This window comes from Squalius cephalus (assembly GCF_949319135.1).
Source record: "Squalius cephalus genome assembly, chromosome: 6".
NCBI classification, from domain to species: Eukaryota; Metazoa; Chordata; class Actinopteri; order Cypriniformes; family Leuciscidae; genus Squalius; species Squalius cephalus.
Window position 1 is genome coordinate 29,208,564 of NC_137127.1, and position 9,037 is coordinate 29,217,600.

Consider the following 9,037-nt stretch of genomic DNA (forward strand, 5'->3'; position numbering starts at 1 on the left):
GATCGGATGAACCACGTCTCCACCATTTTGAATTTTGTCATAATTTGCAATAACTTTTAAACTATTTGACACATCTTCACAAAATTTAGTATGGATCATCGACACAATGTCCTGAAGGTCCATGAGAAGATTGAGCACAGCGCCACCTAGTGTTCCAGAGATATAAGGTCTTTTGCAAAAATGCTTATAACTCTTGAAAACATTGTTCAAATTTTGATTTCTTTATGTCACTACGTTCTTTGGCTTATGCCGATTCCGACGACATCTTATTTGTCATTTTCCAACAATTCGACTGTCCGCCATATTGGAACAAATGAAAAACAGTTTTTCCGCTACTCCTCTTTCAAATCTTGCTCAATTTTGCCACAAATTTTGATCAGATGTTCTTTGGAGTAAGCCGCACAGAAGTGAGTGAACAGATTTTTGATATTCGCTACTGTTCTTGAGATATTTGTCTCCAAAGTTGACCTAGCCTGTGTTTGTTGCCTTATGCTAGTTAGCTTAGCATAATCATTGGTTAACATGCTAACCAGATGCCATTCTTTCTAATGTGGCTCTTCAGCTATCAGGATAACCGTAAGCTACATTAGCATTAAGCTAGCTTAGCATGCTAATCTCGTTAACATGATTTTGTGTGCTCATTCATACACTGAAGTCTCTCCTCTGCAGCTTTGTAAAACATGTCCTCTGGGTGGCGCAAGTGGTTCAACCATGCGTCATGAATCCCGAACCATTCTGGTCGTGGGTTCGAGACCAGTGTGGGGCGACTTTGAAATTGTGTATAAATTGTCATTTGAGCTCCTTTATTAGCTGGGTAAGAGCTGTACTAATGTTTCTTACACTGGGATTAGATTAGATCAAATTTAACAAGGTCGACCCAAAATTGGTTCAGAGGCTGTAACTTGTGAACCATTTGTCACAAAATCATAAAATTGTTGTCTATCGATTCCTTGCATGTCGAATCTGAGGATATCTATTTTGCCAGGATTGGATGTACCACGTCATCATAAACCATAAGCTACATCAGCATTAAGATAGCTTAGCATGCTAATCTGGTTAACTTGCTTTTGTGTGCTCATTCTTACACTAAAGCTTCTCCTCTGAAGATTGTGATTGTATGTCCTCTGAGTGGTGCAATCTGCTAAACCGTGTATGTAGAATCCTGAACTATTCTGGTTGTGGGTTCGAGTCCCATGTGGGATGACTTTAAAGTTGTCATTTAAATTCCTTCCGGCTCTGCACTGCTGTTGGTGCTTAAATGCTCGCTGTGCTTCATTTACATTTATATTTAATTTCTGCAGTTTTTGTTCTTGCGGCTCTGCACTGCTGTTGGTGCTTAAATGCTCGCTGTGCTTCATTTACATTTATATTTAATTTCTGCTGTTTTTGTTCTTGCGGCTCTGCACTGCTGTTGGTGCTTAAATGCTCGCTGTGCTTCAGCAGAAATTAAATATAAATGTAAATGTTTTTGTTCTTGCGGCTCTGCACTGCTGTTGGTGCTTAAATGCTCGCTGTGCTTCATTTACATTTATATTTAATTTCTGCAGTTTTTGTTCTTGCGGCTCTGCACTGCTGTTGGTGCTTAAATGCTCGCTGTGCTTCATTTACATTTATATTTAATTTCTGCAGTTTTTGTTCTTCCGGCTCTGCACTGCTGTTGGTGCTTAAATGCTCGCTGTGCTTCATTTACATTTATATTTAATTTCTGCTGTTTTTGTTCTTGCGGCTCTGCACTGCTGTTGGTGCTTAAATGCTTGCTGCGCTGCTGTGCTTGATGTACATTTACATGTATATTCAATTTCTGCTCTTTTTGTTCTTCTGGCTCCGCACTGCTGTTGGTGCTTAAATGCTTGCTGTGCTGCTGTAATTGATGTGCTTACAGAACTTGCTGTGCTTGATGTACATTAAATATCTAATGTTTTGCTCTTCTGGCTCCGCATTGCGCTACAGCAGCTTTTTCTTGCTGTGCCTTGCAGGGCTTGGCCCCGTATTGCTGCTTGCAGCTATATTTATTATTATTATTCTTCTTCCTCCTCTTGAAGTCTATGGCAGCCCTATGAACCATACATAGGAAAATGATGAAATTTGGCACACTTGTAGTGATGGTAATGAAAAGTAATTGTAGCAATTTTTGAGTCTCTAGGTCCAACTCTATAGCGCCACCAGCAGTTCAAAAATTCAACATTGAAATGGTTATAACTTTTGAACCCTTTGATCTAGAAAAATGAAACTTAGTACACCTGATTCATCTCATCATGCTGATTAGAACCAATATCTTACATTAAGACTCCGCCCATTACAGTAGTGGCCATTTTGAAAAGTACAGTATGCAGTTTTTTTGCTACTCCTCCTTCAAAATTGGTCTAATTTTGTCCAAACATGTACTCAAATGATCTTCGGACTGAGCCGCATAAAAGTACTGTCCCCGATTTTTTTTATTCTTCTCTGATCAAAAGTTATGACGTCGCAAAGTTATCAAGGTCGACCTAAAATTGTTTCAGCGGCTGTATCTCGGCCAAACTTTGAACAATCGAAACGAAAATTGGTACGCTTCTTCGCAAGCTTGATCTGAGAGTCCATGCAAAAGTTGGGAACAGCGCCACCTATGGGTCATGAGATATAGACAATGCATATTTTGGCCAATAACTTGTGAACGGATTGTCAGAAAATTATAAACTTGGTGTCTATCGATTCCTTGGGTCATGACGAATCCGTGGATATCGATTTTGCCATGATGGGATGTACCACGTGTCCGCCATTTTGAATTTTGACATAATTTGCAATATCTTTTAAAATATTTGAAATTTCTTCACCAAATTTGGTATGGATCGTCATTTGCATGGCCCGAAGGTACATGAGAAGTTTGATCACAGCGCCACCTAGTGTTCCAGAGATATCATTGTTTTTTGAAAAAACACTTATAACTTTTGCCAACATTGCTTGAAATTTGATTTCTTTATGTCAATATATTCCTTGGCTTATGCCGATTTCAACGATATCTCATATGTTATTTTTCAACAATGTGACTGGCCGCCATATTGGAGCGAATGTAAAACAGTTTTTTCGCTACTCCTCCTTCAAAATTGGTCTAATTTTGTCCAAATATGTACTCAAATGATCTTCGGACTGAGCCGCATAAAAGTACTGTCCCCGATTTTTTTGCTCTACTGGAAAAAAAAAGTTATGATGTCGCAAACTTAACGAGGTCGACCCATAATTGGTTCAGAGGCTGTAACTTGTGAACAGTTTGTCACAAAATCATAAAATTGGTCTCTATCGATTCCTTGCGTCATGTCGAATCCGAGGATATCTTTTTTGCCAGGATTGGATGTACCACGTCATCATAAGCCATAAGCTACATCAGCATTAAGATAGCTTAGCATGCTAATCTGGTTAACTTGCTTTTGTGTGCTCATTCTTACACTGAAGCCTCTCATCTGAAGTTTGTGATTGTACATCCTCTGAGTGGTGCAGTCTGCTAAACCATGTGCTTCTAATCCTGAGCCGTTCTGGTTGTAGGTTCGAACCCTGTGTTGGATGAGTATAAAAATTGTGTTGATTCCTGTTTTGTTCAGGCATTTTTCTAATCTATTGCGCTAATGCTGCTTGTTTTGATTTCATCCATAAGTACTTCTGAACCTATCTGTTCTTCATGTACATTCTATTTCTGCTCTTTTTGCTCTTCTGGCTCCACATTGGCTAACCATAAGTTACATTAGCATTAAGATATCTTAGCATGCTTAACTGGTTGAGATGCTAAGTAATTCTTTTGTGTGCTTATTGTGTGCTCATTCTTAATCTGAAGCCTCTCCTCTGCAGCTTAAGCGTAAAATGCTAAACCATGTGCCATGAGCCCAAACCATTGTGTTACAGACATAGTGTCTTTCTGAAAAGTAACTCATTAGAATATGATATGTGGCACATTCATATAAAGATTAACGCTTGACTTGATTTATTGAACTTTGGCATCTTGGTAAAAATGTAAAAAAAAAACTGTTTTCCCAATGGTACTACTAGATGAGTAACAGTCACATCACCCAGAGGTTGTGAGTTCGAGTCCTGTCCAACTTCATAAAATGGTTTCTGTATTTTCCAGTTAAGTATTTTTTTAATCTTTCTTCTGGGATTAGAAACATTGTTTATTCTATGTTGAGTCTCACCTGAAGTCTTGAGTATTCAGAAAGTTTTGTGATCAAAAATGATTTCTATAGCAGTCCTTGACAATCTACTATTCTTGCAATGTAAGCATTTTCTTCATATTAATACTTTTTGCCTTTATGTGTTCATTCTCATGTCAATTTCCTTTTATGCATTGTGTGTAGTGAGCTAGAGAGTAGAAGGGTGTGATTTGATGTTGTCATGGTCTAAGTAAACCTATTTTTTTTTAATTAAGCTGGCTTTTATAAATTAAGTTAACTACATAAACTATTATACATGCATTTGTTTGGTTTAAAGCTTTAAGTATTGTTAAAGTTAAAATTAACATTCAGGTTGGACAACGTTTTAACTATTGTCCTGAAGACACTTACTAATTTTAGTATTTCAAAACAATAAAAACAACTGTTAAATAATAGCATACTACAAATTAAATGAAAATTATGTAAATGCTCTATCCACTAAGCTGTTTTATGATGCACTTTTTGTAAAAGACACCAAGTTTGTGTAGAATCAATTCATATACTAAATATAGTCTATATCCATTTAGTACAAGTAGAAAATCACTGACAGTAAAGTGAAGTAAATGGCTACAGAGACAAAGTATATTTCAATCATTTTATTAAAAAGAATCTTTATTACATATTTATCTTGAACATGTGCCTTAATACCCCAGTGAGCAAGCCAAAAGGCGACAGTGGCAAGAAAAACTCCCTTAGTAGGGTGGAACATCTTGGATCAAAGGGTGGAGCATAATAGTAGGGTGGAACATCTTGGATCAAAAGGTGGAGCATAATCAGCAGAGTGGTAAAGGAAGAAACCTTGGGAGGAACCAGACTCAGCCGGGGCAGGCCATCCTCTTTTGGCTGGCACATATTAAGTAACTGTACATAGGCCAAATATAATACAAGCCATCCATTCAACATTGTTACTGTGGAGATGTATTCAGTAGTAAAATAAATTAATTGACTGCCTGCATACGTTTAAAGTTCTTTCAGAACATTTTCTGAATTGATAGTTGACAAGACTGTTGTTGTCACTATTGCTAGAGGGGAAAAGCAATAAAGTTATCAAAAATCACAAAATTATATGTTTTCAGTAACACGTTTGAATATATTCATTGTATATTACCTTTTTTAATCAGTTGTATAATTTACAGAAGTTCATGCAGTAGAAAATCTTGCGATTGGTATATGGGAGGAAGTTATGACTTGTGCGTTTCAGATATCTGCAAAGTTTACATGCGTTTAACAAACTGCTTGGTGAAAGTAAAAGGTTTACACAAAAAACATAGCCATCAATGTAGAAAATGTCTGTTAGCTTACCTTTTTTCAGTAGTGAAAAATTGTTTATGGAGTTTATGGACCTCAGAATATCAACAGTGGTTTTTGAGTTGTTGCACAAATCTGAAAGTAGATTAACTAGGGCTTGAATGAAAGCGTTTCAATTTCAATTTTGCAGACATGCAATGAAATATACCTTTTTTATCAGCTGTGGGCTTCTTTATAGGAGTTCATGGATCAGAAAATCTTGTGATGAGTACATGGAGGAAGTTATGACTTCAGTGTGTTTCAGAAATCTGAAAATATTACATTCATTAAATGCTCCAAGTGAAGTCTTCACATAAAATATTTTGCAGCTAACATAGACATTGTATGTTAACTTACATTTTTGTTGGTAGTGGACATTTGTACAAGGGTTTGTGGACTTCAGAATATCAACAGTGGTTATTGAGTTGCTGCACAAATCTGAAAGTGTACCATTAGTAGATTAATCAGTGCTTGTATAAAAGTCAACAACTTAAATTTACTTCAATAAAATGTACCGTTTTATCAGTTGTGAACTTCTTTATAAAAGTTAATGAAGCAGATAATCTTGAGATGGGTATATGGAGGAAGTTATCTGCAAAGATGACAAGCATTGAACAAACTGCTTGGTGAAAGTAAAGGGTTAACAAACATTTTCTTCTTAATGGCAATGTTTTTGTTAGCTTACCTTTTTGTCAGTAGTGAAAATTTGTATAAGAGTTTATGGACCTCAGAATATCAACAGTGGTTATTGAGTTGTTGCACAAATCTGAAAGTGTACCAATAGTAGATTAATCAGGGTTTGAATGAAAGCGTTTCAATTTAAATTATGCAGACATACAATGAAATATACCTTTTTATCAGCTGTGGACTTCTTTATAGGAGTTCATGGAGCAGATAATCTTGTGATGGGTATATGGGAAATTATGACTTCAGTGAATTTCAGAAATCTGCAAATATTACATTCATTCAACAAAGTGCAATAAGTGAAGTCTTCGCATTAAACATTTTGCAACTAACATAGACATGGTCTGTTAGTTTGTATATGGGGACATTTGACATTTGTATAGGGGTTTGTGGACTTCAAAATAACAACAGTAGTTATTGAGTTGCTGCACAAATCTGAAAGTGTACCATTAGTAGATTAATCAGTGCTTGTATAAATGTCCACAACTTAAATTTTCTTCAATCAAACCTACCATCTTAATAGTTGTACGATTCTTTATAAAAGTTAATGGTGCAGATAATCTTGTGATGGATATATGGAGAAAGTTAGGACTTTGGTGAATTTCAGAAATCTGAAAACATTACATTCATTGAACAAAGTGCAATAAGTGAAGTCTTTACATTAAAAACATTTCGCAACTAACATACACATGGTCTGTTAGCTTACCGTCATTTGTATAGGGATATGTGGACTTCAAAATATCAACAGTAGTTATTGAGTTTCTGTACAAACTTGAAAGTGTACAATTAGTAGATTAATCAGTGCTTGTATAAATGTCAACAACTTAAATGTACTTCAATAAAACTTACTGTTATATCACTTGTGCACTTCTTTATAAAAGTTCATGGAGCAGAGAATTTTGTGGAGCAGAGAATCTTGTGATGGGTATATGGAGGACGTTATGACTTCAGTGTTTCAGAAATCTAAAAAAATACATTTGTTGAACTGCTGAAGTGAAGACTTAACAATATTTTGCTACTAATGTAGACACTATGTTAGCTTACCTTTTTGTCAGTAGTGGACATTGCAGTCTATAAATCTGAAATTATATTGTTAGTTGATGTAGTGCCTTAAATATTTTCTTTTTAAACTATTAAAATGTACATAATCATGTCAACTTACCTTTCTATGTGAAGTTTTCTAGATCTTTTTTAGATGTTTTCTTGAAATCCTATTAACTTAATTGCATTTTATAAGACAACTGTAGGAATGCAGGCAGTCTTTGTGGATGCTTCCTATGCTGATTGGAAGCATCCAGTGTTGTTTGGATGGCTTAGACTAGGGCAGAAATTAGATCAAAAACAATTTTTCAACTAAAAACCAGAGACATTGTCTTAAAAAGATCAAGACAAATCAGATACACAAATTGAACAAATGAAATGCATAAACAACAAAAACCTTGACTGGATGTAGCTTTGGAGCTCCAGAAAGAAGAGCAATTATGGGAGGTGCTGGGTTGTGCCCGATGAACAATGGATAGAACTTGGTATGGAATGGTCAGGACTGTATGGACCTTGAAATCTCAAGATGTGTGTCACATGGTATGGACAAAAAAAGAATAGACAGTGTAGTTATATACATTTCTTAGTTCAGCGTGCTGCATAAATCAGACATATTACCTTACATGACCAAACCTTTCTTGATAAAATACTAGTGGACTTGCAGAAATTACAACAGAAATAATTTTCTGAACACTTTAACTGTCATCGTCCCGTATGCAGATATACACTGTCCCGTTTACTCTAAAAAGTAGGATATGCATATTATCCCCTAATATATAATATTATCTTTTATATTGCCTTTTTTTTATTACATCACATATTTTAGTAGTTATCATAAATTAGGTATCATTTGAAAGCTTATGATCTCAGAATTCATCCTGTGAAAACGGTTTTGAAATTGGACATTGTGTTACCATAGAAATGGTACTCTAAATTATTTTATCAGGCTCCTCCACTTTTGGGCGTCATGTTTCATAATTTATGATAAAAATATTTTCTAATCTTGAGAAAACACATTGTCAGAAAGGTCTGAGCCTCAAGGTTCCATATTTTGTGACAGAAGTGATATTTGGACAGAAATTTATTAATTTGTTATGGTAGAATGCATACAGTTAAATTCAATGGAATTCAATGACACCCAGTGGCTATTTTTGGTAATACGCGTAAACATCTCATGGGAACTTAAATTTTTTTGATATCCAACTTCAAATTTGGAACACAACTTGGTTAGATATGGCTTTGATTTATAGTAATTGTTTTGTAAAACATTTATTAATATATATATATATATATATATATATATATATATATATATATATTATATAAAAGAAAAATATTTAATAATATTTGATTTAATGTAAAATTAAACTTCAATAACTGCTTTCATTTCAGTAATAATCTGCTATTTTCTCCCTTTAAGACCAACTTGGGTCTATACTCCAAAACATTCTTGAATTACAACCACTTAAGCTTGAATAGTGCATTTTAATGTCCATTCTCAAAAAGGGGGGTGACAGGTAAGGGGTTAAGGCGAGACACTAAAGGGGAATAGGGTAAAATTTTAAAATAATAGATATCACCATGAAACTTCCTCAGTTGATTACTTAAAGTATATAAAAAAATGTATTACAAGTTTTAGAAATTTGTATGTTTAATTATGCAAATTAGGCATCATGTCACTAAATATGCACGATTTTGTATATATTTTCAGTAGATAGATCTGAACATATGATAAAGCCAGGTGCAAAATTATTTTTTCATTTGGTTTACACAAAAGATGAAAATAAAAACTTAGAGGGATTTCAGGATGCTTTCATTAACTAGGGAATCAAAATATACTGTCCATG

General features: G+C 34.9%; 1 long non-coding RNA gene across 2 annotated transcripts; it reads right to left on the reverse strand.

The window, feature by feature from the left end:
- Positions 1-5,659: 5,659 nt before the first annotated feature.
- Positions 5,660-6,408, reverse strand: LOC307160681. 2 transcript variants are annotated; one of them, XR_013821597.1, is made up of 3 exons: positions 6,316-6,408; positions 5,823-5,903; positions 5,660-5,734 (listed from the first exon to the last, which is right to left on the reverse strand). It is a non-coding gene; the product is annotated as an uncharacterized lncRNA (long non-coding RNA). The 2 variants fall into 2 exon arrangements; XR_013821598.1 differs by lacking the exon at positions 6,316-6,408 and adding an exon at positions 5,981-6,002.
- Between the last annotated feature and the right edge of the window lie 2,629 nt (positions 6,409-9,037).